Source organism: Pelodiscus sinensis, chromosome 1, assembly GCF_052426305.1.
Source record: "Pelodiscus sinensis isolate ZL-2025 chromosome 1, ASM5242630v1, whole genome shotgun sequence".
NCBI lineage: Eukaryota > Metazoa > Chordata > Testudines > Trionychidae > Pelodiscus > Pelodiscus sinensis.
The window spans coordinates 7,038,226-7,054,739 of NC_143052.1; the positions used below are offsets into that span (position 1 = coordinate 7,038,226).

The 16,514-nt window shown below is 47.0% G+C and overlaps 1 protein-coding gene across 1 annotated transcript in view; it reads right to left on the reverse strand.

Annotated features, from left to right (window-relative positions):
* EXOC4 (exocyst complex component 4) overlaps positions 1-16,514 on the reverse strand; it is a 637,711-nt gene that overhangs the window by 11,624 nt on the left and 609,573 nt on the right. The gene's annotated exons all lie outside the window — the stretch shown is intronic.

Below are 16,514 nucleotides of genomic sequence, written 5' to 3' on the forward strand. Positions count from 1 at the left end.
AAATCAAAACACAGTATCGGCTCTGTAGACTTTATAGCCAGAAGGAAACATCATGGTAATCTAGTCTGACCTCCTGCACGTCACAGGACACAGAATCTCTCCCACCCATCCTGTAACAGATCCATCACCTCTGGCTCAGTTACAGGAGTCCTCAAGTCTTGAGTTAAAGACTTCAAGTTACAGAGAATCCACCATTTACTGTAGTTCAAACCAGTAAGCGACCCCTAGACTACCCCGCAGAGGAAGGAGAAAAAAGTCCAGAGTCTCTGCCAATCGGGCCTGGGGGCAAATTCCTTCCCGGCCCCTAAATTCGGCAATCAGTTACACTCTGAGCACATGAGCAAAACCCAGCAGCCGGGTACCTGGGAAAGAATTCTTTATAGCAACTCAGAGTCGTCCCATCACCGACTGCTGGTGAAATGTACTCACAGCAGATGCGGATGGGCTCTCTGCAGCCATCTACATCATACCACCCTGTCCCCCGTACATTTACCCAGCTCCTCGAACTTTTATGAATTAAGGTTTACCGCTTGCATTGAGTTCGGAGTATTGGGAGCTTCTTTTACAAATGGGGGAACAGAGACCCCACAGAAAAAAAAATGGTGGCAGCACTGACCCAGATCTGTACTTGCACCTCTTATCAGGGAAAGACTCCAAAATCCAGGATACTACCCAGCAGTGTTCCCGCTAAGCTGCACAGCAGCACAGCTTCACAGGTGATTAATTAGCCCTGCCCACTCAGCAGGGGAGGGGCCTTAGCCTCTGACTGGGTGGGGCTAATTAATCACTTGTGAAGCTGTGCTACTGCCCAGCTTAGCTGGAACACTGCTAACCAGGTGTGTGTGTGGGGATTTTGGCTAAGATTTTTACGTCAAGAGATCTAAAATGAAACTTCTTAATTCATGTTAAGGCATCAAAAGGCCAATAAAATCTATTAAATAATTGTTCACAAACAATATCTATGACACTCCTGGGGGTTTCACATTGACTAGCAAAACGAAGCAAAGAACAGAAATTCTCCCTCTCCAAAGGGAACTTTATAGGGTATTAAATAAGCACCCTCAGCACTTATCTAAATCTTTAATTAGTTCTATAATATACTGATGATATCAAGGCTAATTAAATTTATACAGATAAAGAGCAATGAAATTCTAGCCAAGCGAGCTGGAAAGTACATATTAAACAGTAAATTTAATGGTTCAAGCAGATAAGTGCAACTTTATATAAAAAATTAAATTCAATTTACACGTTGTATTCAAATTGATTCCGCGCATGCAAACGATATGGGGGGGGAAGGATCTTCGTAACGTATCCGTAAAAGTGCTCATTTAACTTGTTGCAGTATCAGTTATTAATGCCTGCATCTGCAAATAAGCCACACACATTTGCATTTTTACTGCATACAGTAAAAATGACCTAAACCATATGCCAGTTTATATTAAGCCATTCCCCGCCCCCCCATCCCCCGCGCCTCATGAGTAAATGAGGGGAGACTTGGAAATGAATGAAGCCCCAAAGAGGAGAGTCAGCAGTTTGAAAGAAAGTGCTGCAAAGACCGCTCGAGTCAGCAAAATAAATAAATAAATAAAATGAATCGAGCCACCCCTTGGGAACGACAATTATCGTAGCCAAATTTAGAATCCACTGGTTCAGGACTTTGCGAGAGAGGAAGTTCTCAAGGGGAGGAGTAGCGGGTCGCGTTTGCAAGTGACTACCGGAAAGAGACACTAATATTGGCGAGTGACGGGCTGCCAAAACCCATGGCAACACAGGACCTGCTTTATCAGATATTGGATCCTTCCGGTCCAACATCCTGCTCTGGCAGCTGATGCTTCAAAACCCTTTTAAACTGAACACCACGGACCAATTGCCTTGAAAAGGACCAGCTTATGCTTGGAGTTCACTCGTGAATGCGCTTGGCTTGTCTGCTTTTGTGGCTGCCCACACGGGCCACTGGACTTGGGCAGCATGGCATCAAAACTAGAAAGTGGTCTTTGGCCAGCTGGCCACGTGGCAGCTTCCACATGGTCACCACCTCGGAGCTTCTACCCTTCCAGGGCCAACCGGTTGCATCACACAAGGTGCTGTAACGTCCTTTTGATGACCTCAAGGTTCACCATCATCGTGTTGGGTGAGTGTGACGTAGTGGGGACTGTATTCACACTGTGTGCCTTGTGGTGGTCAATGTGATTCTACTGTCCCGTGCTATTCTGTAAAAACTGTGTGTGTGCGCGCGCCTGCCTCAGTTTCTCTGGGCACTGAAACACTATCTGGACGAGGAGGGGAAGGCTGGACATGACTCGCTGTGGAAGAATGTCAGTCTCTTACTTCCTGAGGACCAGAAAACAGCAGAAACACCTTTGGAGGGGGAAAGAGAACAAAAGAGTAGGTGGGGCTGACTCCAGGCTGCGGAATAGGGCCTGGAAGGCGGGGCGGGGGGGGGGAGGGAAGGGGGAAGGATGAGTCAGTCTCTGATGGTTTTGGGATGAGAGAGGGGGCTTAGAGCAAGAAAGGCGGGAGCAGGGCCCAGAGCCCTTCTCCTCAAGTTGGATTGAACCGACTGCTCCTGGCTCTTCTAACAAGTCTGGGCTACGCTGTGTCCCTGTCAACGAATAAACCTTCGGTTCTACTTCCTGGCTGAGGGTCACATTTGACGGGGATGGGGTTGCAGGGCCCGGTGGCTCCCCACAGTGAGCCCTAAGATTCTGAGGTTGAGGGAACGGCCTGTAAGTTCTTGCCTGCTGGACATGGGACAGAGGCTTATCAAAGTCAAGACTACAACCAAGCGACCTAAGTACACTGAAGCAGAATTCCCTTCAGGGAAGCAGAGAAAGGGATCGAATGATCTGTTCCTCTATCTGGGGACAGATGAATAGTGGTACGGGAATGACAGGGCACCTAAAAGGCTGCCACCAAGGGAGAGTTCTTGCATGAAGAAAACAAACGCATCGTCTGGCTCTGGTTGTTTGTGGAGAAAACCATGAAGAGCTGCATCTCCCTGGTAAGGTTTGTGTATAATATGATGCTGCCTCAGAAGAACGTAAGAGAAGGTGAGTAGGTTCAGAGCGGAGAGCTCAAAAAGCACATTAGTTATTCCAAAACACAGTTCCCCAGTCAGATTTCCAGCTGACTCAGCAACAGAAGATGCAGAGTGGCTTCACGTTCCATGCTTCCAGAAAGCAAAAGCTACTCCTGATTTTAGAAAAGGACAAGTTACAAGCACTAGAAATGAGCCCTTCTGAGCCTTCCTCTTCATTCACCTGGCAGGTCACTCTCCATAGTGAACACAAACAAAACGAGGTTTTTCTTCACTCAGCGCACAACCTGTGGAACTCCTTGCCAGAGGATGTGGTGAAGATTAGGACTTTAACAGAGTTCAAAAAAGAGCTAGATAGATTCATGGAGGTTAGGTCCATCAATGGCTATTAGCCAGGATGGATAAGAATGGTGTCCCTAGCCTCTGTTTGTCTGGAAATGGACGACAGGAGAGGGATCACGTGAGGATTACCTGTGGTGTTCCCTCCTTCTGGGGCATCTGGTATTGGCCACTGTTGGCAGACAGGATACTTTGGACCTTTGGTCTGATCCAATATGGCCTTTCTTATGTAATCCTTTCTGAGCTGAAATACCGTGCCAATTTTGTTAGTTCTTTTCGTAATGTGGCCAGTGGGTCACTAGGAAGTGGATTCTGACTTGCCAATCAAATTCAGATAAGCCACTGACCAATGAACAGATGGTAACAATGCAGTCCTTTACCAATCCGCACCGGATTTGAACAAGCAACCGATAATCACACTGCACCATATTTCATTACCAAAGGTACCTTTTACAGCCTATGTCTCCTTCAACAAGCAATGAGCTGTTTTCCACAGCAGCAAATTGTTAATCACTATTTCTATTTGCACCTCTTTTCGTGTGTGAGGAGACCTCATTTTGCAACTAGATATGGTATCTGATACACAACTCAAATACACGCACAAACTTTAGCTTTAGACAATGTCTATATGTGCTGTAGGTCTCCCATCTGAATTTTATATCCTTGATGTATTTGATCTGAGATCTGGAGTAAAACAAAAATTAAATTCTAGGCAAGCTTTGCAGCTTGCAATAGTGCCTAAGTAAGAAATTACATGCTGGAGATCATTTCCTGAAAAGAATATACCCTTCTTATAAATCAACATCATATGCGTATGTTCAAACACAGCAATTTTGATATCATTATTTTAAAGCTCGTCTTTAAACCCCAAACTTCAGGTTTTAAATATCTACCTGAATTCACACTTTTTTCTTGGCTAGAGAGCACCGCGTCATAATGGGACAAATTTAATTGCCACATCAGAGTATGTGTGTTGAAATTCGACATCTGATGTGTGAAAGGTTCAGGAATGCCAATCAGGCATGTTGCAGATGCCACTCCGCAAAATGTTCTCAGACAGTCTCCATCTGCCAGATATGTTAATGCTTGTGTGGAATCAGAAATTTACCTCAACTCCATGTTTCCTGCATCTTAGTCAGAACTGCGAATGTTTGCTTCACCAGAGGATCCATGATGGACAGACAGGAGTCGCCTGGCCTGCGTCCACCATGTGGTTGGCGCTGCTGTGCACTCAGGGACCAATCACTTTCAGCACTGCAGTATCATCTAATCCACGCATCCGTTTCCTGGTTTGCATTTGAGCCAACAAAACCCAGGTGTGCCACTTTGTATTAAAACACCTTAGTGTCTAACTCCTGAGAATCACACCTCACCATCCAATTTTCTAATAATTAATACTCTTAGGCTACATCTATACTGCGCTTCTTGAGCAAGAAAATATGCAAATGAGGCGAAGCGGTGAATATCGCCACACCTCATTTGCATACTTAATGAGCTGCCCTTTTTGCGCAAGGGGCTTTTGCACAAGAGCCGTTCTGCCGCTTTTTTTTCTGGCAGAATGGCTCTTGTGCAAGAGGGGATTCTGCGCAAAAGCCCCTTGTGCAAAATGGTGGCTCATTAAGTATGCAAATGAGGCGTGGTGATAGTCACTGCTTTGCCTCATTTGCATATTTTCTTGCGCAAGAGAGCGCAGTATAGACGTAGCCTTAGCATTTGAAATACTAAGTAAAATGCTTTGATCTTTCTCCAAATAACTCAGATTTGGTTTTGGATGCAGGAAAGATATAATCATGACAATATTACAGTGAACTTATAGCCAAATGATCACATGTGTGACAAGCAGGAAAATACTACAGGTTGAACCTCTCTAGTCCAGCACCCTCAGGACCTAATGGGTGTCAAAACAGAGAATTTGCCAAACCATGGGTGGTCAACATTGTCTAGCGGCATGGCCAACACTTCCACTGCTTACTGGGCTCTTAGAGACACATTTAGGGGTAAATTAGAGCTAAATAACAGCACAGACCACAGAGCCAGAACCGGTGTCTGTGAACAAACTTTATGGGACTGCTGGAAACGGCCACAACCCATGGCAAGTGGACATCTGGCTAAAATCATGCCGGACCACAGATGTTGCCAGACCAGAGTGCTGGATTAGAGAGGTTTAACTTGTAGAATGAACTCACTGTCCATGCACATGCTGCTGTTCTCTGCTAGATGGAACCAGGATTGCTTATGGCGTGACCCTTGCACTATGGAGATAACTGCTAATGGAGAATGTCCTTTAATTCAGATGGTAGAGACCTGTGGTTATGGAGCAACAGGACCTGGGTTCTATCTCTAAGGTTACCATAAAGCTCCAAAAAGCTTCAACAGGGCAACATGGTGACAGAACTGAAGCCCGCAGGGGCCACAGACTCATTTATTACAGTTCTATTATTCTTGTTTTGCAGAATGCAAGAGACACACAGAGCATTAGAAAGACCCTTCCCAAGTTCATTGAGGTTTCAGAGGTAACTGTGTTAATCTGTCTCAGCAAAAACAACAAGGAGCCACACACTTTCATGAGTTGCAACTCACTTCCTCAGAAAGTTAAAGCCACGATAAAATTGTTAGTTTTGAAGATGCCACCGGACTCCTTGATATTTAAGTTAACTCAGTGAGTCCAGAGCAGATCTGGGATTAGAATTTATGCCCCTCAGCCCTTTGTGCTAACTAGGGGTGCGTCTACACTGCACCGTTATTTCGAGATAACTAGCGTTATTTCAAAATAACAATGAGAATGTTTACACAAACATTCTGTTATTTCGGAATAATTTCGGATGGCTTATTCCAAAATCTGTAAACCTCATTCTACGAGGAATAACGCCTATTCCGAAATAGCTATTTCGAAATAAGGTGTGTGTAGACGCTCCACTGCTGCTATTTTGAAATAGCTCCTCACCAGGGCCATTCTAAGTTATTCCTCCCCAGTGCTTCGTTGGGGCTCTAAATCGAAGTAGCACATTTACATTAGGGTAGCTGACCTCGGACTAATTTTGAGGCTTCCCTGCAGTGTAGATGTGCTATTTTGAAATAAGCTATTTCAGAATAACTATTCCGGAATAGTTCATTTCGAAATAAGTGTGAAGTGTAGACGTACCCTTAGAGACTACCTCAGAACAGGCCTTTCCTCTAATTAGTGGCAGCTGTTCAATCTGTTCCACCATTTCTGGCCTTGGCTTAGTTTCCCTTTCCCCCCCAACCGTGGGCAGAACTTGGCCTTCTACTGTTGCCACACCAGACATGTTCTCTGGAGCAGTCTGTTCCTCCCTCTTTGCCTCAACACTGAGACTCAAAACCCATCTCTCCTAACTAGCGACGGCTCCACCTATCCCCCACACTGGGGCTAGTGCCAGCACTTCCCACATCTCTACAGCGGCTGCCGCTGCCTGCTTTTATACCTTCTTATTTCTGCAGCCATCATGCAGCCGCATTGGCAGGTGAAGAGCTCATCTCCTCAGCTTAATTTAATTAAGGGAGAGACATCTGCAAAATATGTGATTTAATGGCACAGAAAAGTGATGAGTGGTGACCCTCAAACATATTACGCAGCACCGATATCTGTCACATTCTAGCAGATTACCGGGCATGAAACATTGCAGTTTCTAATGAGATCTGACTGACAGGGTAAACTAATCCTCTGCTAAAGGACTCCAGTACATTCCCTCCTATCTATGGGGGTTTGTGGTAGAAAGAAGCAGCCAACTTTTTCTAATTGTTTCCATTTGCAGACTGGAACAAAGCAATTGAGTTACACTTCAGGCTGACAATCTAATATTTGCTTTGTGAAACAAATTGTAGACAAACGGCAGGGATAGATAGTTCTTCACAGAGATCCCCTTCCCCCCCCATTCCTTTGTGATTCTTTTGGTCTTGTGTCAATTTTTCTTTTCAAAAACCCTGTATCCTCGTCTAACATCTTTATTTGCTGATCACCGACACCAGCATGCGTAAGTGGAATTTCCCCGCAGGTGAGAGTCAGCATAGGAATGATTCAAAGTGCATAGCTAGGACACCATTTTTAATCACGGGCACATACAATTTTTTCCAGAGTGCTGTATTTGGAGGTTCAGGATCAGGAAATCGGTAATTTCTGGGTTTAAGTAGATCAGCTGCATGCCCAGATATGGACCTCACATTCCTCTTGAGCCATTCCTGACCCTATACAGATTGAGATGACCCTACAAAAATCATTCCCTTGCTGGAGTCCTGAAACCTGTTTCTCATCCCAGTTACACCAGTGTAAAACCAAGGGCAGCACCAGTTACAAAAATGGAGCTCCCTCTGTGAAATCAACACCTGGCATCAAAGCTGCCTCTATTCCATTACTCCAGTGCGACAGGAAACCCGATAGGCAATCTGGAGATTTCCTTGTGTGTTCCCACATCTCTGGATTTCTCCAGGGTCTCTTCTGGATCAGACTTCTCTCCAGGTGGTGACATTTTATTCTCCACCAACCCTGCTCTAGCAACCTTATGTGAGTTCAAATGATCCTCATCTTTCCAGCCATTTCCCCTCCTTTCACTGCTCGGCATGCCCCTCCCCACAACAGCAAGCCTCTCTAAGTGCTAGAAGGCAAATAGCGAGAAAAATCGATCCAGACAAAGAGTCAATTCTACAGATTCTGCTTGATTGCTATTTGCTGGCCCTCCGGAGCTCCTATCGTTAATGAAGAACTTGGTTTAAAAAAAAATACATTGCCCCGTTCCAATACATTCTTCATGGTCAGCAATCACCTTGACAGCTGAAAATAACCCATTGAAACTGCCCTTTGTATGCTTCTGTCAGGAGGTGCTGCTGTCACGTTCTGTGTTACAAAAGCCCGTCAGAGTCCTCCCACAGTGTTATCGAAACCTCGGAGACAATCTCGCTATAGCTCGACATGCATATGTAGGTCCCCTGCTCATGGAGTTCCTGTCAGTTTCTCCCTCGCACTTTTTCATAACGTGCTAACCTTTGCTACCAGCTCTCCGGTTCCTTCCCGGCCTTCCTTGTCCCCAGAGGGATGTTTTCAGGCCTAAGTATTATATGCCCCTTTCGGACCACACTTTTTGCTTCTTGAACAGAGAACATCAAGCGGGAAGAGAAAGAGTCCCCAGTCACTGCAGTACCTGTGGAAACCGAGTGACAGTCCTTTGCAGTAGCTGCATATAGGAAGCAACCGCCCTTCTCAGGTAACCCGAGGGAGAGCGGACTGTATGGTAGGAACCAAGGAGAAATGCTACATTTCCTTTAACTCAGAAAATGAATGGTACAGAATTACAGAATTCTAGGGCTGGAAGAGACCTCAGGAGGTCATCAAGTCCAGCCCCCTGCCCAAAGCAGGAGCAACCCAACTAAATCATCCTAGCCAAAGCTTGGTCAAGCCAGGACTTAAAAACCCCTAGGGATGGAGATTCCATCCCCTCCCTAGGGAACCCATTCCAGTGCTCCACCACCCTCCCAGGGAAAGAAGTTTTTCCTGATATCCAACCTAGGCCTCCCACCACTGCAACTGCCATCTGTCACCACTGAAAACAGCCTCTCTCCATCCTCTTTGGAACCCCGCCTCAGATAGGTGACGGGTGCTATCAAGTCCCCCCTCACTCTTCTCTTCTGTAGACTAAATTAGCCCAAATCCCTCAGCCTCTCCTCATAAGTCATGTTCGCCTGCTCCCTCATCATTTTGTAGCCTCTGCTGAACTTTCTCTAATGTGTCCACAACAGTGTTTCTTAAACTTTTTAAGACCGAGGAACACCAAACAATTTTTTTTTATGAGGAGCACCAAGGATTGTTGAGAAAAAAAAAATTGGGGGGAAAGAGAGTTGGGGGGAAAGTAATTGAGGAAAAAAAAAGGCCGCCTGCTCCTTTAAGGGTGGCCATTTTGAATTCTGTGGTTCTCGGCGGCGCACCGCCGACTGCCTCACGGCACAGCGGAACACAGTTTAAGAAACACTGGTCCACAACCTTTCTGTAATGTGGGGCCCAGAACTGGACGAAATACTCCAGATGTGGCCTCCCCAGTGCTGAATCAAGGGGAATAATCAGTTTTCTAGATCTGCTGGCAATGCTGCTCCTAATGCACTTTGTTTTGCACTGTGAGAGAAATTTACTCGGGAGTCCCTGGAAATGGAAGGCTCCACATAGTCCTCCTTTCTTCCCTACCTGGTGTTTCTTTGTGTTCTTCTAGGAGCCCTGGGATCTTCTGCTTTACAGCCCTTCATAGCATAAGGCACCATTTCGTGGACTTGGCTTCCTTGCGGCAAGAGGACTGGACAGAACTAGGTAATTTACTACTGTCCATTCATCTTCCATGCTGGTATTGTCTGCCTACATCTGATGCCACCGGCTGCGACACTCTCTGGTGCTTTGGGTCACCGAGATTGTTCCTAGCCAAACCTGCTGTTCTTGTGTCAATGGGGAGCCCACAGTGCTCGGAGTCTCTGAGCACCGCGAATAAAAGGCCTTTTAGAGGAGGGAGATAAATGCTGTCTTTCTCTCAAATGGGTCACTATGTATCACTGGCACCACTGCATGCATGATGGGACATAAGAACGGCCACACCGGGTCAGACCAAAGGTCCATCTAGCCCAGTATCTTGCCTGCTGACAGTTGCCAATACCAGGTATCCCAGAGGGAGTGAACACAACAGGCAATCCTCACATGATCCCTCTCCTGTCACCCATTTCCAGACAAACAGAGGCTAGGGACACCATTCCTACCCATCCTGGCTAATAGCCATCGATGGACTTAACCTCCATGAATCTACCTAACTCTTTTTTGAACCCTGTTAAAGTCCTAGTCTTCACCACATCCCCTGGCAAGGAGTTCCACAGGTTGACTGTGCGCTGAGTGAAGAAAAACTTCCTTTTGTTTGTTTTAAACCTGCTGCCTATTCATTTCATTTGGTGACCCCTAGTTGACAAAAACTATGGACCAAAGGGTACAAGTTTACACTTCCTCAGTTTGGAATGATTTGTGGATCATCTTCTTCCCTGATGCCTCTTTTTTTATTCCAAAGTGGATGACTGGGCCCTATCACCAATCACCCATAGTCCGTACCACAGAGTCACCCACTGGGGCTGAATAACACTCCTGGACTGATTCAGGGCATCTTAGGTCAGCGATCGGCAAGGTAGGCTAGTGAGTGAGCTGCTTGAGTAGCCCTTCTTCATTCCAGTGGGCTGCGAGCGAGACTATCATAACCAAGACATCATCCTGGGATAGGACAGTTTTGCTACCTGAGCTCGTGTATCTAGAATTGTGGGTGTGGCGAGTGAACCACAGCAGTGCTTTAATTTAACTCAGAAGGAGCATCTGGCTCTCACAGTCAATCTTGGGGACACTCAGCATGCACCTCACTTCACGTGCCCTGGCTTGAAGTGCATGTCATGTTAGAAATTTCGGTAAGAAAAAACCCTACATGATGGAAACCGGCAACCCTGCATGCGGGCAACAGTGAACACGTCTCGTGGGCTACCATAGAACCCACCAGCCCTGAGGGCCTCCGGCTGCCTACCACTGCCTCAGGCCCGTGTTACTTATCCGCCCGGCATTGTGAGGTAAATGGTGTGATGTTGCACAAGCTCCAAGATTATTTCAGTGTTGTTCAGTGGTGTGGCAGATAGATCTGCGGACAACAGGTGGTTTTGTTGGGGCAAGGTCAAGGCATGTTGCACCCATTCCCTTTATAAACAGACTCGTGTCTCCAGGGCTTCAAAGAGCGCCTTTCACCAGCATTACATTCACTTAAAACAATAACAGTATGATGGGTATTTTAAAGTGCCGCTGGCAAGCAGGTAAAGGCAAGATGGTGTTTGGCACGGCTTGGGAAAATTCACTCATGCGCCTGGTTATGGGTGGGGGAGAGGCATTCTGGGCTGGTTTATCAGAAGAGAAAGCCCCCTACTGAGACCACACATTTCAGTGTCCCCCTGAGCACAGGAAGCAGAGGGCTGGGAAGCTGTGCTGGCGGCTGTTGAGTTCTGCCTAAAAATCTGCCCTTCTGTCTGGGTCTAAGAAAAGCCATGAGACCCAGCCCTGGTCGGTTCAGATCTTCCACATACTCCTTCTGGACCTTTCCCAGAGCTAGGAAGAAAACCAAAAATCTTTCCCGGGGTACCTTGTCCTGCCAGAGGTTGTTTCACTGTCACAATCTATGACAGTTCCTCCCGGTGAGCACCCTGAGTTAGGGTGTGTCAGAGACACGAGACAGACTTCAACATCTCTCAGTGGGCAAATGGCCCATTGGGCCACCAGGGAACTGTGGACATTCAGAGGCTTGGTGGTGGGGTGGCAGAGAGAGCTCTGCAGGACCTGGGATGGGGGCTAAAAAGGCTCTCCAATGGGAGAGTTAAAAGCCAAAGCGTGGAAGCCATCTTTCAGGCTGACAGCAGGAAGTGAGTCAGGGGGATTTCCTGTTCTATAGGAATCCACAAGCTAGCCTTCAGAATCGAGCCTACTGGCATCCGTGCCAAGTGGCTGGTCCCTGCTATCGGTCCTGGAGGTACCTGGTCCACAGGCAGGACATGCACAGCTTACCTACCACTTGACACACAACATTAGGTACACCCCAGCTCAGGGGCAGGCGATAATTTTTTTGCGGGGGGGGCACTTGACCCATATTGATAAGGGTCATGGGCTGGTCCGGGAAGGGGCGGGAGCTTTAGGCAGAAAGGGTGGTTCTCTCTAGGCAGCACCGGTGTGTGGCGGGGAAGGAGACTTTGCACCCTCCCCCATGAAGCAGGGGAGTATGGGAGGTCTCTCCCTCCCCATCCTTCCAGGGCACACGGTGGGAACCAGCAGTTCCTTCTGGTGCCGCATGACCTGCTGGGAGGAGACTTCTCACGCTCCCCCGCCCCCAGGCCCTCAATTGGCTGGGATTGGGGAAGCATGCAAGGTCTCTCAGCTCCCCCTCCCGTTGCTGGGGTGCATGATGCCTAGAAGGAACCGCCAGCCATTATAAACAGCAGACAGCTCGTTCTGGTGCCGTCCGCCCCCAGTGGAGAAGAGGGGAGGAGACTTTGTGTGTTCCCCTACCCCCAGGTCTTGATTAGCCTGGGGGCAGGGGTGTGGCAGGGCGGGCCGCAGGCCAGATGAAATGGCTTGGCAGGCTGGATCAGGCCCATGGCCCGGATCTTGCCCTCTCCTGCCCCAGCTGTTCTATTTCTGTGTGTGTGTGGGTGTGGATGGGTGTGCACCGTATGGTGCCAAGAGACAGGCATCTCCCACCCATACTGGAGACATCAGTCGGAGTCTGTCAGTCTTGGTGCCCCACCTGCGATGTTTGTTTTGGAGCCTGAAGCGTTTTTATTCTGACAGTGCTCCAAACACTACAAGAGCCACTGTGTTTGGGCAGGACAGGTCACAGCTCAGTACTGCACCAGAGTATTCACGTTCTACGAGCACGTGCTGGAGAGTCCCAGTAAATGTGCCGGGAAAGGGGCTGCCGTTGGGGAATGCCAGCCAACAGCCTTTCTGCCTGGGTTTCAGAGCCGCGAGCGAGAGGAGCGGGAGAACACGTGAGAAAGGTACGGAGAGGGTTGGCGGCAGAGAGTGAGAGAACCGGGTGCAGAGAAGGGGTACAAAGTGGAATAGGTTGGCAAGGAGGTGACCCTTCAAGTCGAGAACAGCACCAAAGCCTACTTGAGACACAAGAGTGGCAAAGACAGTTGCAGTCCGGCTCTAAAACCAGTGCAGGAAAACAAGCAATGCCACAACCGCAGGATTTTTTGAGAGAGTGATTCAAAGGCTAACCTAGCTCCATCACAAAGGAGTAGCCATCTTAGTGTGTAACCAGTTTAGACACTGAGCTCCATTAACCAGAAGACTTTCTGCCAGATGAAACAACAGCCTGATGTGTCTGTTAGGATCACTTGGGACTCCATTATCAAATGAGTTCATGTTAAATTCTACACAGAAACCCCGGTTTGCATATGTCAATACTGGTTGAACCTCTCTAGTTCAGAACTCTCTGGTCCAGAAACATCTGTGGCCCGGCATGATTTTAGTGAGCTGGATGTCCACTTTTCATGGGTGTGGCCAAGTTTCCCATGTCCCATAAAGTTTATTTACAGCCCCCAGAACTAGCTCTCAGAGCTCTGTGCTGTTATTTAGCTCTAATTTACCCCTAAATGTCTTCTAAGAGCCCAGTAAGCAGTGGAAGTCTTGGTAATGCTGCTGGACAATACTGACCTCCCATGGTCTGGAAAATTCTCTCATTTGGCCCAGATTAGGTCCCGAGAGTGCTGGACTAGAGAGGTTCAACCTGGACTAGTATGCAGATACAAATCAGGATCCTGTGTGTGCTCATTTTAGAGAGCATACTCTCAAAACCTGGTCCCTGTGATGAACTGACAGACTTCTCTGAACAGAACAATCTTTCTGACCCCAGCTGTACTGCCAACAATCTCAAACTGACGCGGATGTAACCTCAGCCATACAACCTCAGTCATACTAGTAAATAAGCTCTGCTGTGTATTGTTACATCGCCCCTCCAAAGGCGCTACATGTAGCAAACCCACCACAACAGTTCAAAAAAGAAAATAATGCTTACCCTGTAGTTAACATTCACAGTGCAGCAGGACAGAAAAAGTAACAGAAACAGGCAGACCCGTATCCATATTTCCAGCTACAAATGAAGGCCTCGGACATAAAATAATTACTTGCGTTCTTCACCACCATTCAAGACTATTGTTAACAGGGATCAAGACAAGACTGTCACTGAAGAGAGAAATGAGGAACTTGCTTGTAATTTGATTTTGAGGCGAATAGATCATGAAGCTGTCAATGCAGGTGAGAGAAGAGCTCTAGCACGGAGTCTAAAACCTAACCTCCAAATAACCCAATAAATATTCATTCAGCACCTTCCTCAGCCTTATTTTCTCAGGCAAAAAAACCTGCTTTCACTCTCCCTGTTGAAAAGTTCATTCCATTGATTCCCCCGCTGAGTGTCAGGTAAAGAAAGTCAATGAAGGCCTCCTACCCTTTCCTTTAAGTCCATTTCCAGTGTAGCAAAATGGAATTCAACTGTTTACTCGGAGCTAACCAAACATCCATATTCAGGCAATAAAAATCATTACCGAGGCCACAAAAACCTATATCGTGAAAGGTCATACATAGCACAAAGATTAAAAGTGCCTCCAGGAAAAACTGAAATGGCTAATCTAAATAAAACCGTTGCGTCAACAGGAAAACTTCAGCACGGCCAGAGAGAAAGCAGGTGCAACACAGCACTGAGAGGCTAGACTGATATTGTAAGATGATTGCCTTGCTTTTTGGACAGCTAGACATGAACGATATACTACTATATGGTTACACATAGTGCGGAATGTTCAGGCATTATCAGATTAGATCCACAAGTCTAATACAGCAGCTGGTCTCCATCAGTGGCCAGTACTGGCTAATTCAGAAGAAGGTAGAAAACCTCATAGGACAATTATGGATTAAATTGGCCCCCAGGGGAAATACTTTCTGAAGCCCAGACAATTAGCGCTACATTCGATCTATTGTTTGCAGTATTGTAGTGGAGTTGTTCCCAGGATACGAGACAGATAAAATGGGTGGGATAATATCTTTTACTGGACTAACCCTGCTTGTCTTGTTCTATTTGTTGTGACCTTGGATGCTTTGGATACTTATGTAATGCCGCATCTTGTTTTACAATGCTGCTAAGTTATACCCGCCCGAATATCTGGTGGCAGTCAGTCCCACAGGTTCATTATGAACTGTGTAAGAAAAGCACTCCCTTTTCCTCAGCTGGAAACCTGTGGTCTTTCCATGTCAGGGGTCATGTGTGCCCCAGAAAGCGCTGGTGGCAACTGACAGAGGGGTGCATAGAATTTTATGGGGGCTCCCTGGGTCAGAAATATGCATAACAGTTCACTGAAGGGGGGCATGTGAGGACTTTCCTGAGAGCTTATAGCCCATTGGTCATCAATGTCACTGAAGAACGTATGTACAGATAATATTTAAGGCGTTACAGATCTATAATAAAAATTGTGAGGTCTTGGAACGATGAGAGGTTGCCAGAGGTGATGCACCTCAGACATGCATCTCCCTGGCTGGCCATTTCTACATTGCATGCCTCACAATGCAGGTTTTGTTTGCATCCTGAGCCAGATGAGCGACAGAGAAATGTACAAGAGAGGAAATGTATAGGAATAAACAACCATTGGGAGGGAGTGTCCTGATTATGTATAGGGATTGTTCTACGAATGTAATAATATAGTCAATTAACCAATAAGCTATAGACTACATGCATCCTCCCCAGCCCACCAGTACATTTTTTAGCAGGCTGGCCAGCAGCCCAGCTAAGTCCTGGGACTCACCCTGGCTGCGGCAGGGTGTATTACGAGCCAGCTGGGCAGGAAGCCTGGTTCAGTTCTAGCTCAAGCCGGGTCCAGGAGCTCAGACCCTTCCCGGACAGGGGCTGCTGCCATCCCGCACTGCTGCTTCTGTATCAGAGGCAGCAGCATGGGGCGACAGGCAGCTGGTCCACGAGTGTCAGCTGATGGTCAGCGCAGTGAGTCCCTTATGAGCGGCTGAAGTTCTTTTAAATTGTGCTTGGTTCTGTTACAGCAACTGAAGGAGTCAGGTTAAAGCTTAAACAGTTACTATTTTATTGTTACAGGGTAAACTTAGTTATTAAATGCTACTGCTGTGTTACAGATAACACAGCCACTACAAAGGACAGGACAGAAATTACACTAATAAGTCACTTACAGGTACCATGAAACCCTTTTGGTTCTCTGAACTCTTATTAAATGCATGCAAAATAGACACATAGCAGGTATATATTCTCACCCCTGCATTCCAGACTTGGCGTGGCCAGCGTCTTTCTCTCAATCCCTCGGGAAAAAGTAGGGCGAGGTTGGGCGTCCCACAGACCTCGGGAGACAATCAATACCTGCCAGCAGGTATAGATGATTGGAGCTCAAATGGGGTGGGCTACTAAACCCTCTTTATACCCCTTGGGTCACGTAGGCTTCTTCCTGGTCTCAAGTGGCCAATTAGGAAAAATGGCTTTGAACACCAAGTTTCCCACAAAGGGTGCAAAGCATAATTCACACCTGGGAAAATGCAGACAATGGGCACCTCTGGTATATGATGGGCGAA